Here is a 13,750-nt window from a genome sequence, read left to right as displayed (position 1 = left end):
TCTCTCGGGAGGCCAGTGCTTCCTGCTTCATCCGTTTTTCCCAGGACATGGCACACTCACCCATTAGGCCTTGCCTCGCACTCCACCATAGAGTCTGGCAAAACCATCCCCTCCCTTGTTCTGGGGATACTACCCCTGCTCATTCAGTCACAGGTGGAAGGCGCAGGGACTGTGATCCTAAATCTCCAGAGCTTGTGACCCTGGTGTGTCTTTCTCCCAGAGGGACGTGTGGGAAGCGCGCAGTGAGCTGGAGCTGGGTTCCGGTTTCAGCCCCATCCTGGCCATGGCCTTTCCTGTTCCCCTCCTCGCGGCTGCGCCAGGACTGACCCCTCCCCTCAGCTCCCTGACCAGGGCTTTCCAGTTTCAACCTGTCTACACTAAAAAGGGTTAATAACTTGGTGTGCCCTGAGGCCCAACTCAGAAAGTTCCTTTCTCTCTCTGGGCCTCAGTTTCCCCATTCATAAAACTAGGGGGTCAGCCGGGCAACTCTCTTGCACCCCCTCCGGCCCTGATATCTGATGTTCTGAGTGCATAACGTGGGCATTTCCGCTCCCACGACCCGCCGGCGGGACCGAGGTTTCGGTGGCGCCACTCGCAGCGCACACGGCGTAGGCGGCGCGCTCTCTGCTGCAGGCTCCACCAGGAAGCCAACGGGGAGGAAGGTCCTCCCCCCACCACCCGTGGATTTGGGGGCAGCCACCCACAGGGAGACATCAGCATCCTCGTGGTCGCCACTTCGAGGTGCACAGATTAAGAAAAATAAAAGGCAGGGAGAGGTGTATGTTTGTCAGTGAATCCCCTTGGCTGGGGAGCAAATCTCCATCTTGGCAGGAGGGACTTTTACTTGATTGGGGCAGAGTTCTGTGAGCGACTGTAAATTCTCTGTAAAACGGCCCCGTTGGGCCTAATTTCAACCACTTAACCCAGAGGTTGCATTCTTGAAGTGTTCTGCCAAATGCATTCGTCTCCCAGGCTCGGGAGACCACAGATTCTGAGTGCGCCTGCACGCAGCTGCTGCGCAGCCGTTAGCCTGTCCGTGCTCACCTGCCTGAGTGAAAACTTGCATCCTGGGGCCCCCCCAAGCCCCTTTCTTTCCACACTCCCACCTCAGGGAGCCTCCCAGTGTGGCTTCTTGGCAAGTGCGGGCCCGTGCTGGCCACCCCTGCTCCTGCCAGCTTGAGACCAAGCAGCTGGGCACCTTGGTCAAAACCTGGTCAGCTCTGGAAACCATATCTAAACGCTAAGTCAGGTTGGTCAGACATCAGCTGAAACAGGCAAGCTGAGCCCAATCTGCTGGCCTTTCCAGTTAAACATCAGTCAGCGGGTCCAAACAGGGCCAAAACAACCTATCATTTGGCGCAGGAGCTGGGTGTCTTCAAAACAACTGGGTCATACCATAAAACATCTACTCAGTTTGGATAATGAAACAACTTGGTTAAATAATACCAAAGCAATTGTTCAACTCAGTCAAACAATGGATCAGCTTGCCAAACAATCCTTAAACAACCTGTCTTTAGAGTTAAAGCCAAAATACTAACCCAACTCAATGACCAGCCATTAGGCTAAACAATGCCAGAACAATGGGTCAGCTGGGTCAAATAATAGCAACACACCCAGTCTGTTGTAAACAGCCAATCAACTGCCTCAAAATAATGTCAAACTATTTGGATTAATTCAGTCAAACATCCAGTCAGTTCAATCAAACCCAGTCGACTCAGTTAATGAATGCCAAAACACCTACCCAACTCAAACAGCCAGTCAAATGGATCTAACCGTGACAAAACAACTGGTCAGCTTGGTGAAACCACCAATCACCACAGCCAAACAAGCAGTCAGCCCAATCAAACAATGCAAAAGCAACAGGTCACACTGGTCACCAAGCAGTAACAAAACACCCACTCCGTTCTGTCAAACAACCACTCAAGGAGGAGAGGCTGTGTCTAAACATTCAGTCAGTTCCCGTGAAGAGCCAGTTGCCTCGATACAGTGAAACCAAAACAACCACTTAACTCCGTTAAATGAAAAACGAGGCCAAGTGCTTAGAGAGCACCTTTGCTCTGTCCAGGATTCTCAGCAAGCGATGCCAGGAGGTGGTCGACACAGCAAAGTGAAAGGTTAGCTTCTTTGCACTTCACCCACCAGCCTGGGCTCGAAACATCCAGAAAGAAATCAGACCTGTCATTCCTTTGGGTAAATAAACTCTCTAACTTGAAGAGATTGGGTTTCTCGGGTCAGGAGAATGGTCGTGAGCGGAGGGAGAGAAGGTTCTGAGAAAGCTGTTCCAGGCTCCTCTCCAGACAGTGGTGGGGGAGGGAAGGAGCCTCCTCCAGCGTCCCGTATCTGGTCAGTATCTGGGACGGGGGCATCCTTCCCGTGGCCAGCCTGTGAGGGGTGAGGCTGCTCAGCTCCCACGGTGGCCTAGCGCTGAGCCGCCGCCGTGTGCTGGGCTAGCACATTCTCAGAGCAAGGCACTGCCCCACAGTGTGAGCCTAGTATCCAGGGCCCGAGCCCTTCGCTGGGACCAGGGTATTCCAAAGCAGCGCTTTCCCATCAAGCCCAGGCGCTCTGGGCACCATCGGCGCTCAGGTGTGACAGTAACGCTTACTGAGCTCCTGCTGCGTGCCAGGAGCCGTGGGCCTTCTGCGTATTCCATCACGCTTTGTCTTTATGCAGCCCACTGGGGGCAGCACCATTATTGCCCCCATTTTACAGAGGAGGTTAGTGGAGGCTCAGGGAAGTCACAGAGCTATTAAGGGGCAGAGCTAGAATTTGGAGCCAGGCCCAGCTTGAGGAGCCCTCATGTCTTCAAAGAATTAGAAAGAGGAGGAAGGCGTGAACTGGCCTGAACTGCAGCTTGCTGAGGGCGCAGGTGTGACAGTGCCCCAGGAGAGTAGGTGCGTGTCTGTATGTGTGGTGGCTGCCTTAGAGGAGGTGCTCCAGGCCTGGTGGAGACTCAGGTGTAGACAGGCTGGAAGCCTGTTTCAGTAGAGCACACTCTCAGCTTACAGCCCACCCTGGTGTTAAGCCATCCTGGCCCAGGAATACCAAACAGGCATTACTCGTCCCCCCAGAGGCCAGTGGGTCCCGGGGCATCTGGACCTGGTGGCAGCCCCGAGGTCGGCTTATGAGAGGGGAGGCAGGGGACCTCGGAGGTGCCGCGGCTTCACCACTAAAAGGCCCCTGGGCACCGACCTCCTGGGGCCTGGGGCGCAGCTCTGAGCCCACTAGTCGCCACAATTGACACCCTTCCATTCATTCAAGGAAAGTCGTGTTGACTCACCTTCCAGCACTGGGCACAGACCATTTTATTGAAAGCTAACGCGAATCACACGGGCAGGAAATGTCGTAAAAAGAAAAGTAATCTTCTGACGGAAAAATAAATTATCAGCCGTGTTCCGAAGGAAAAGAAACATTCTTAAATAATTTCTCTTGCTGTTGGTATTGGCTGGCAACGTGGGCTAGCCAAGCAAATGGTAATTTCCAAATTAGATTATACATTATGTCATATTAGTTTTATATTAGAAAAACAAACGGGATCAGAGGAGAAGTGCCAAGGTTGGCGGGCCTCGCTCGCCACGTGACCGGCTGTGTTTCCACCGCAGAATGTTTAATGATTCCGGGAGAGGTGGAAGAGCAAACAGTTGGACCGACATGGGGGGGCTGGGGCTAGAGCAGCTGGGTTACACGGAGGCGGACTCCTGGGAGGGGGAAGGACGGCTCCCAGACCCCGGCCTCCGAGAGCGTGGGCGGGGGTGCAGAGGGCCGGTGGTGCCCTACGCCTTCGGGGGATTTGGCTCCTCTCTGGAGGGTGGCGCGTGGAGTGGGCTGAGCCCGGGCTTCCGAGTTGGGACGCGGTGGCCAGTCAGTGCTGAGGGGACCAGCAGGTGGAGGTGCCAAGGCGTCAGTCCCACGGAGGGAGAACCCAGTGGGGCCCTGTTGGCCTTCGCACTCCCCCAACGGCGTCCCTGGGCGGCGGGAGCAGAGCTCAGAGCCGGGGAGCTGATAAGGAGGCAGACTTTAATTGAGTCATATTGCCAACTCGCCTTTATGGAGGGTTGCTGTGTGCCAGGCAATTTCCTTGTCCTTATTTATTCTTCCCAGTGATCCTCAAGCCCTCACCCCCCAGTCATTTTACCCATAAGGAAATAGAAAGAGCAAAGGTTCAGAAACTTCCCCAGATCCCATTATTGGGACGAGGCAGAGCCTAGATAAGAACCGAGGCTCCGGGGTCTGAAGTCTTAACCACGGCCTCACTGGGTGATGCTAGTGCCAACCAGACATGACCAGAGATGTCTCGGGTGACGGTGAGGCCTGTGAGTGGGGGAAGGCAGGAGGGGCAGGGGAGGGTGATGATGACTTGAGGGTTGGGAGGTTCCTGCATCTGCTGAGGCATCAGACCCCTGACCTCTAAAGCCGCTTTCTCGCTTTCTCGCAGGTTGTTTGAGGACTGTTTCTCGCTTTCTCGACTGTTGCTCTTCCTTCACTTGTTGGTTCCGTTTGGACCAGTGTCTTTTACCAAACTGCGCTCCTCAAGGACTCCATTATCTCCCAATGCCTCGCCCTAGCCTGGAGCTACATACCACTTTTTTTTTTTTTTTTTTTTTTTTGCAATTTTTTTTAGTTTATTGAAATATATCACTCATAATAAACATACATAAACAATAAATGTATAATAGTTGTGAACTTACAAAACAAACATGTATAACATCAAACAAACATATATAACATCTCACTCTACCAGTAACTTGCATTGTTTTTAAACCTTTTTAACTAATGATTAAAGAGCATTGTCAAAATATTAGCTACATACCACTTTTGATGGCCACAGTGGAGGCAGAGAAAACAGAAACTGGATGGATAGAGCTGGAAAGGGACCAGGGGCCTTAGGAGCCTGGATGGCTGCTTATAGATTCAAGACCCCTCTGCGCCTGCCATGCTGTTGCTTGGCGGCATGACAGACATCGCTAATCAGTCACAGCACTCCCGCCTCTCACTTGTTCTCCAGCAGCCACTACTAATCAATCAAAGTTGGTGCTGAAAAGGAGTCCCCTTGCCACGCTTGAGCTAGCCCACTCTAGCTCATGAGTTTGCACATGAGGAAACAGCATAGAGAGAGGGAGACGACCGGTCTCAAGCTTCGTAGCCAGCGCGGGACAGAGCACACGGTGGGGTTAAAGAGAAGACGCAGAACGAAATAATGAGCAATTATCTGACAGGAAACAGCAGTGTTTCAGCTGCATGGAGCCTGGATACAGGGATAAAATAGACTGCAGGGCTAATCAGGCAGCACGGCAGTCTGAAGTTCCCTCACTTTGGACATTCCTGTCCTCAAAATCTTCCCAAAATCTACTCCTCAGGAACTCTGGGTTCTAGTTCGAGCTCTTGACTTCTGGCAGTCTACTTCCTCTCTCTGGACCTCCATTTTCCCATCTGTTAAAAGGGGCAGGCATGGTTCTTAAACTCTCTAAGATGTAAAATCCCTTCTGGCCTCCATATTCCAGGATTCTGTGGTTCCAAAATTCAACCCAGATTCTCCCAAGTCTCAGCTGCTCCTTTGATTGAGTTGGGCCCGTGGGAAGCTGCAGTAATTTGCTGGGACCCCCAGGCGAGAGGGAGGCCTTCAGCATTTCTGCTTAACTTCTGTTCTAACTCCCCTGGGGACCTGGAGGGCTGCAGCTGCTCCTGCCTTGCTCTCGGTTTCCTTGGGGACTAACTCAGCTCCTGGGGATTATCTGATCTGAAAACATGTTTATTCACTCACTAAACACTCACCAAGCCCTTTCTCTGGGCCAGGACCCTTGCTGAGTGCTAGCAGCCCCATCTCTGCCCTTGGAGGAGCTGGAGGTCCAGTGATGAAGGCAGAACTGTGCGGAGACCACCCAAATGCAGTGAGTGCAGTAAGAGCTGTGGCTGCGTAGCAGAGGGCCTGGGGGAACGCAGGGGAGCCCCCATTCCAGCTTGACAGTCAGGGTGGGTCTTCCTGGAAAAAGTGACATCTGAGACACATCCTGAAGGATGAGCAAATTTGGGGAAGAAAGATGGGGGAGGGGGGACTGGCTCTTGGCAGAGGGATGAGCACACGTGAAGGCCAGGCTACAGGAGAGTGACTCACAGGTAGGGAACTGTAGGTAGCTCCACGGGGCTGGAGGGCAGCACCGAGTGTGTGAGCTGCCGGGGAGGCGAGCAGGGACCGAGCATTCAGTTGCTCAGAAAGATTTAGGGAGCATCTTCTGAGCGCCAGGTTAAATTTGTCACTTCCCTTCGTGGACCCTGGACTATGTGCCCATAACATTTATAACAGGAATTTGTTTCTAAATTTAGTTCATCATCACTGGCTGCTGCTGTCTCTCCGGGGGGAGAGCTGTCTGAGAGGAGTTGGGGCCGGAAACGGGGCTTCAGGACTGGAAATGGAATCAAGGGCATTGCAGGCTGGGAGACGTGAGACAGCAAGGGCAGCAGCCAAGGTCAAGGCCGGGCCCAGCCTTGTTTTATCTCCTTGGCTGCCCAGGTCTCCCTGAGGGCACCAGACGCAGCAGCCTCACCCTGCCCGGAGCGACACCCTTGCCGTAAGCCCCGTGGCTTGGCCCCCCTGGTCTGGACGTGTTGCTCAACCAGGGCACCGCTCTGGAGTGGAGGTGGTGGGGAGCAGTCTGGGCTGGCTGGCGCATGCGGGGCACTAAAATGCAGAGGCTGGAGTGGAGTGACTGAAGTGCAGGAAGACAGAGAGGGCCCTTGGAATAAGCGCCTGGTGAAGGAAGGTCCCTGAACTGGCAGGAGGTAGTGGTCTCAGCCAGGAGGCAGAGCCCACCAGAGCAGAGGCTCTGATCCTAGGGAGAAGCAAGTGGGAGCCAGGGGCTTTGCTTACATTTTCTCAGTAGAATGCCCCTGTGACCTCATGAGAGATGGTTACTACCCCTACACTGAAGTTGGATTTAATAGTAGGACAGGAACAGAGAGGTTAAGTAGCTTGCCCAAGGTGACACAGCCAGAGTGGGGATGCTGAGATCAGAACTCAGTCAGGGGAAGCGGATGTGGCTCAACAGATGGAGCTTCCACCTACCATATAAGAGGTCCAGGGTTGGATACCCAGGGCCTCCTGGCCCGTGTGGTGAGCTGGCGCACGCGCAGTGCTGCTGCACGCAAGGAGTGTGGCCCCCAGAGAAGGGCGCCCCTGTGTATGGAGTGGACCCCCATGCAAGGAGTGCAGCCCCACACAGGAGGGCAGCCCGCCCAGGAGTGGGTCAGCCCACACAGAGAGCTGACGCAGCAAGATGATGCAACGAAAGAGAGACTCAGAGAAGAGACAGTGTGAGACAGGGCAAACTAGGGAGCTGAGGTGGAGCAAGAGAACGGTCGCCTCTCTTCCACTTCGGAAGGTCCCAGGATGGGTTCCTGGAGCCTCCTAATGAGAATACAACAGACACAGAAGAACACACAGCAAATGGACACAGAGAGCAGACAATGCGGGCAATGGGGGTGGGGGGTGGGGAGAGAGAGAAAAAAAGAACTGAGTCAGCGTGACTCCCCATCAACTCTCTTTCTAGAGCTGCGCTGCTGCTCTTTGTGCTTTTGGCCACTTTCCTCTCCTAGATGTTGTACATTTTCATTCCTCCCCTTCTTCCTGGGCTGTGCGCTCTGTCTGGAACACCATTTCTTCCACGCCTGTTCTTTACCTAGTGATAGTCTTATTTTTTTACGGCTGGCTCAGGTGTCCCTTGTAAAGCCTTCTCTGACCCTTTCAGGTAGTTTATTTTATGCCATCCATCCTCCACCTCTTATCCTTTTACTTGTCCCACGAGGATTTCTGATGTCAGGGTAGATTTAGTCTCTGCCTCTTCTGAGATCCCACAGCGCCCAAAGCAGGTGAGCTTCACCCTCGAGGGCCCGTGCCCACGAGTCTGCTGCCCACGGGTCCTCAGGACGAGGCTGGGTCTGGCTCTGTGGCGCTGCCAGCACGGAGCTTGCCCCTGTGGACCTCACCCTGACTCCTCTTGCCCAGATGGTTTCCTGAATTTGGCCTGTTCCTGAAAGAAGGGAGAGTTTGCAACGTCTGGAGTGAATTTGGGTTGATATTGGGAACATCTTTTTGGTACCCAGGGAGACATTTAAAATAGCTGCTGTCAGATGGGGAGAACTGAGCTGGAGAAGCCACTAACCAGACGCTCCATTGGCCTCCCCGGGCCGTGGTGCGACGCTCCACCTGCAGAGAGTTCTGGCCCTCCTCGAGGCCCTGTGCTTGCCTCATCGGCCTGGGCTGGGTAAGCAGTTGCTTGAAACTGGGGGAGGCAGGGAGACTTGTCTGTCTCTAGGGGCCCTGAAGGGGGTGTTAGGGCCTGGGCCTGTGCCTAGATGGAGAAGGGATGGACTTAGAAAACTCAGGGTTTTCTATGTTATATTGTGGTAACAGACACACCATGGTGTATCCCAAATAGGTGCAATAACCAAAGTTTACTTCTGGCTCACATTACATTTTGTCTGCGGTGCCTGCGGGTTGGCTGTGGCTCTGTTCCATGTGTCCTCTTTATTGCAGGATTCTGGTGAAGGAGCGGCTCCTATCTGGGATATGACATACTCAGGGCAGAGGGCAGAGAGACATGGCCCAACCACACAACGGCTTTTAACGTCCCTTTCACTCAGATTTCATGGGCCCAAGCAAGTCTCGTGGCCAAGTCCAATGGTGGGAGACACCCTCCACGAACCCTGGGTGTCCTTCTTCTTTTTTTTTTTTCAGAAGGTACTGGAGCTTGCATCCAGAACCTTGGACATGCAAAGCAGGTGCTCAACCACTGAGCTACTCCTGCTCTGCCCTGGGTGTCCTTTCTAACATTAAGAATCTGGGATATCTCTGCAGAAAAAAAGATGTCTAAATTGGATATGAGTGTCATTCTAGTTGTGGGGGTTCTATAGGAGAGCAGAGTAAGAAGGACAGGTGAGGCAGAGAGGGTCAGGAAGACCCTTCCTTCCATTTTCGGCCCAGCAAACTCCTACTCTTCCTTCAGAGCCCAATTCTAATGTCATCTCTTCTAAGAAGTCCTCCAGGATGGATCCTCCAGGTTTGAGGCTCCTCTTCTGTGCTGCCTTATTTCACATCGACCACACTGTGCTGTGATGTCTGCTTACATGTCTGAATCCTCCACAGAGCAGTGGGAACCTGGAAACCACTCCTACTGGCCTATGAGGGTTGATTGTGCACATCTCTTCCCTAATCCACATTCAGGGGCATCCCAGGGTAGCTCGAAATTGGCCATGGAGAATTTAGATCATAGAAAGCAGCAAATGCTACAAACAGGGACTGTTTTCCTTCTGGAGAGCCAGTGGTTAAACACTTCCCAGCAGCCACTGCCCTGGAGTGGACAACCTGAAGGGCAGGGAAATGCATCGCCCCTGTCTTTCTGCGGTGGCTGGGGGGACACTGGTGACCTGCAGTGATGGGCCAGATGAGTGGAGGAAGTTTGAATGGCAGCGTGAAGCAGTGCCCGGGTGCCTGGCCTGCTGGACTTTGAGCTCCTGTCTGTGTCTGTCGGTCTTTCTTCCCTGTGTCCCCTTGTTTGCCCAGGCGCCCGCCTGCCCTCTTTGCCCCGGGGGAGGTATGTGACGGGGCAAAACACAAAGCCTTTCTGGCCTTTGTTCTCCAAAACTTGGAGCTTTGAGAATCTAGAGTGTTTACCGAGGAAGAAAAGGGGAGAAGAAGTATAAATGGAGTGTTTTTGAAGAAATCCAGAGAAGAGGGGAGAGGCGTGGCGGGGGCTGTGTGTCCCACCTAGCAGGCCCTTGAGGAATGCCTGTGGGGTGCATCCCGGACAGGGGGCACGGAGGGGGCCTCGGGTGTGACCAGCGGGGCCCCTGCCTGGGCGCCAAGTGCCCCGCCCGCCCCCTCGGCCCAGGCTCACACTGCAGCATCACGGAAGTTCCAGAAATGGGGAGGGACCCCAGGGGAGGAGAAAGCCAGAGAAGGTCCCGGGTGAATTTTTTCCCTCTTCTGGTGGAATGGGAGCTTGGGGTAAGAAATTAATAAGTTATAGGAAACGAAGAAAGTGGTATTTCTTACACACCCTCACCACCCCCACTGCCAGTTCCCAAGATCTTGACCTGAGATTTATGCCCACTGCTCATGGCAAACGTTTTCTGTAAAGGGCCAGATAGTAAATACCTTTGGCTTTGCGGGCCAGGTGGTCTCCGTCGCCACTGTTTAAATCTATATTGCAGCACGAGAGCAACCATAGACAATACACCCCTGAACAAGCGTGGCTGGGTTCCAGGGACACTTCATTTACTGAGACTGAAATTTAAATTTCATATGATTTTCGTGTGCCTCAAAATATTATGCTTCTTTTGATCCCGCTCCCTCCCTGCCCCGAACCATTTAAAACTGTAAACACCATTTTTAGCTTGCGGGCAGTGGGCTGGCCCATGGGCTGGAGTTTGCTGGCCCCTGATCTAGAAGACGGAGGGAGGGAGTGAATGAGTCGGTCAGTGAGGGAGTCATTCGGGGTACACGAGCCTGAACAGAGAGGGGTGGGAAAGCACGCCCACCCAAGGGAACTCAGCACGAGCCTGTGTGGAGAGGACGCCTCCTCCCCGCGGCCTCCCCGCTCCGTCCCCCCAGCACTGCTTCTGTCTCCCTGGGCCCGAGGTGCTTACCTGCCCTTCCCAAGTGGCAGAGAAGCCGGACGGTCCGTGGAGGGTGGCCGGGCAGCCGGGCTCAGCGAGGAGGGCGGGCTGGCCGTGTTCAGTCTCTGGGAAATGAGTGTGGACACGGCCGGGGCCCAGTGGGGCGGCCCACCCTGCTCTGCCCGGATCGGGTTCCCGGCGGCGTCTGAGCGCTGTAAACAGGCGGCGGGATGGGCCACCTCTCCCAAGGACCCCTGAGGGCGCCCGGCCTGGGGGGAAGCGGAATTGGGGCTGACAATTTGACATAAACCACAGGGCAGTGTCCGGCAACTAGGGAGACACAGCGACCCCCTCTCCAACGCCCCCACTCTTGCTCTAGAGGCAGCTGCTCCCAATTACCCCCCACCCCCTGTGTAGTCAGGGGTCTGTGGAGTGGGGAGGCCCTTCAGAGATTCCCTAGGTTGCCCCTCCTGGCAGGTATGGGGAAACTGAGACCCGAAGAGGTGAAGACACTTAAGGTCAATTTGTTGCTAAACTGGGTCTAGAAACTTGTCTGTGACAGAGGTCTGGACCGCCACTGGGTTGATCTGGAGGAGAGGGGCCCTTGGGTGGCAGCTAGGACCCTGCCCCTCAGCCTTCACCTGATTCCAGAGTGTTCCTTCGGATCCATCAAGAAGCCCTGGAGTGGGAATCAGGTGTCTGATCATTAGGCCCACCATTCCTCACCACGACCCTTTGAGTTTTGTTCAGAGAGGTGAAGTGACTGGTCCAAGGCCACTCGGCTCATCAGTGGGAGAACCACAGTGCAATCCCAAGCTTGCTGGATCTCAAATCTATGCCCTTGACAGTGAGCCCTGGTTCAGCCCCAGCCCTGGACTTGCTGTGGGACTCTTGGCAGCTCCCTGCCTCTCTGGTGGTCTCTAAAGTGTCTCCAGGCCCTCAGGAGGCTGACCTTGCTGCCCACCTGCAGACCCCCACAGCTGCCCTGAGACAGACCCCGGCCCCTCGCCCTGTCCCTCCGACGTCACAGGGCCCTCCCACCTGAGGCCCCAGCCCCACCCAGAGCTGGCCCTGCCCAGGACTTGCTCAGCGCTTCCTAAAGGACCCACACACAGGGCAGGTCTCACTTTTCTTTCTGGTCTTGCTCCAGATCCAGCTACTGCCATGGCACCACTGGAAGCTTGCACACAGGGACACACACGACTGTGCCACCGTCACGCCCAGCCAAACCGTACAGGCAGGCAGGCTTCCTGCACCTTCGCACTTGGGTGAATGGACGCTGCGTACAGTGAGGACGGGATTATGATTGATGTGCACCTGCCATGTGCTGGACTGCCCCCTCTGTGCCTCGTATAGCAGACTGCCCTGGCCACGCTCGATGGCATGTGCACACAATTGCGTTTATGCCCAGACCCGGCACAGAGTCAGCGCGCACAGCTGCGCGTTGATGTGTACATCGGCACCTGTGTCCAGGAACTCTCGTCGGAGGACGCATTAGCTCACGTGTGCGCACACGCATGCACACCTCCACACACACATTCTCTCACACTTGCGCACGGCGGCTCTGGTGGGCAATCCACCACGCAGACTCAGGATTCACAGTCCTCTCTGAGGTCTCTAGATTTTCATCTTCTTGTTCCTGATGCCTTTCAACATTCTACTCGAGTGAGATCTGGGGCTGGGGGCCTGGGAATGGAAAAACAGGAGACTTGGAAAATTCCTGTTATTCTTGAGCACTTTCCAAAGACGCCCACGGGAGCCACAGTGGGGCCTCAGGCGTCCAGCCTCGGCTGGCCCCGGGACCGCAGAGCCTGCCTCCGCACGGCCTGCCGTGCTCGCCAGCACCGAGTCCCCCACACTCGTGGCCCGTCCACTCCTGCTGGAGAAGGCTGTACCCTGGCTGGGGGCGGACCCCTGCGACAGCTACCACCAAGCACTTGCTCCATGCCAGGCACTCTTCTAAGTACTTTACATACATTGATTAATTTTCACAACAAATCCAGGTGGTATAAACGATGGCTATGTCCATCTTACAGATGAGGAAATGGAGGCACAGAGAAGTAAAGCAATTGGTCCGAGGTAACACAGCTGGGAAGCAGAACAGACAGGATTCACGCCCTGACAACCTGGCTTCAGAGTCACCGTCGTATATTCCACTGTGCTGCCTCTTGTGACGCAGGGCAGGTTAGCCTAGAGAGACCTCAGGCCCTCGGGGCTCCAAGGAGGACAGAGAGGAGGAGACTTGTACCTCTTGCAGGCCTACTACGTGCCAGTTCTGGGCATGCTCACCAGCCTCCCTCCACCTGATCCCAGCCACAAGCTCTTCTCTACACTGCAGCTCGAGGGGGCTTCAAGGCCGTGTGTGATCCCGCTGACTCGGGGCCTCTGCACTTGTGCAGTCTCCTTCAGGGGCCTGGGCGCCATGTAATAAGCATCCTCCAGGGTGGAGCTAAGGCTGCAAGTGAGAAGCCTGTGTTGACAGGGCTGGGCCGTGCAGTCCTCTGGGCTGGAATGTGCAGATGGCACAGAGTCCCCAAATCTGCTCTTTCCTATCTTGGGTCCCCTTCCCCTCACACATCCTGCGCATGGATTAAATCCCCCGGCCTCTTGGTTTTTCTTTGTATTGTACTCTCTCTATCACCTCTTCCTAGCTTGAAAACCCACAATCGCCACCTCTTCTGGGAAGTCTTCCTGGATCACACAGCTGGTATTGACACATGCTCTGCCAGGCCCCTCCTGCTCTGTGCTGGTCTCTTCCAGGCCCTTGCCCAGACAGTGGTGACTAATTCCGTGGGTATGTATTGAGTGCCAACTATGTGCCAGGCACTGGGAATAAATCCATGAGCAAGACAGACCCATTCTGTGCTTTCCTTGACCTCCTATTCTTCCTTTTCCCTTGGAATTAGGGGTTCTTCCACCAACTGAACTGCATTCACTTTATTAATTTCGTCCCCAATACCTGGTAGAACTGGCACATAGTAGGTGCTTAGTGTGTTTTTGAGATTTAGAATTTATATTCTTGGTTGTGGAATATTATCTTTATGATGCCTCGACCATCAATCTGCTTTACCATTCTAATTCAGTTTGGTCTGGTACTAGCGGGGCCCCCGAGAGGCAGGGCGCAGGTCCAGGATAAGGG

The 13,750-nt window shown here is 54.5% G+C and overlaps 1 long non-coding RNA gene across 1 annotated transcript; it reads left to right on the top strand.

The window, feature by feature from the left end:
- The first annotated feature begins 1,933 nt into the window (after positions 1-1,933).
- LOC139439674 (uncharacterized) lies at positions 1,934-13,465 on the top strand. Its single transcript, XR_011649671.1, has 2 exons — positions 1,934-2,114; positions 11,762-13,465. It is a non-coding gene; the product is annotated as an uncharacterized lncRNA (long non-coding RNA).
- Positions 13,466-13,750: the final 285 nt, after the last annotated feature.

Source organism: Dasypus novemcinctus, chromosome 9 (assembly GCF_030445035.2).
Source record: "Dasypus novemcinctus isolate mDasNov1 chromosome 9, mDasNov1.1.hap2, whole genome shotgun sequence".
Taxonomy (NCBI): domain Eukaryota; kingdom Metazoa; phylum Chordata; class Mammalia; order Cingulata; family Dasypodidae; genus Dasypus; species Dasypus novemcinctus.
This window is presented reverse-complemented; position numbering and strand designations above follow the sequence as displayed.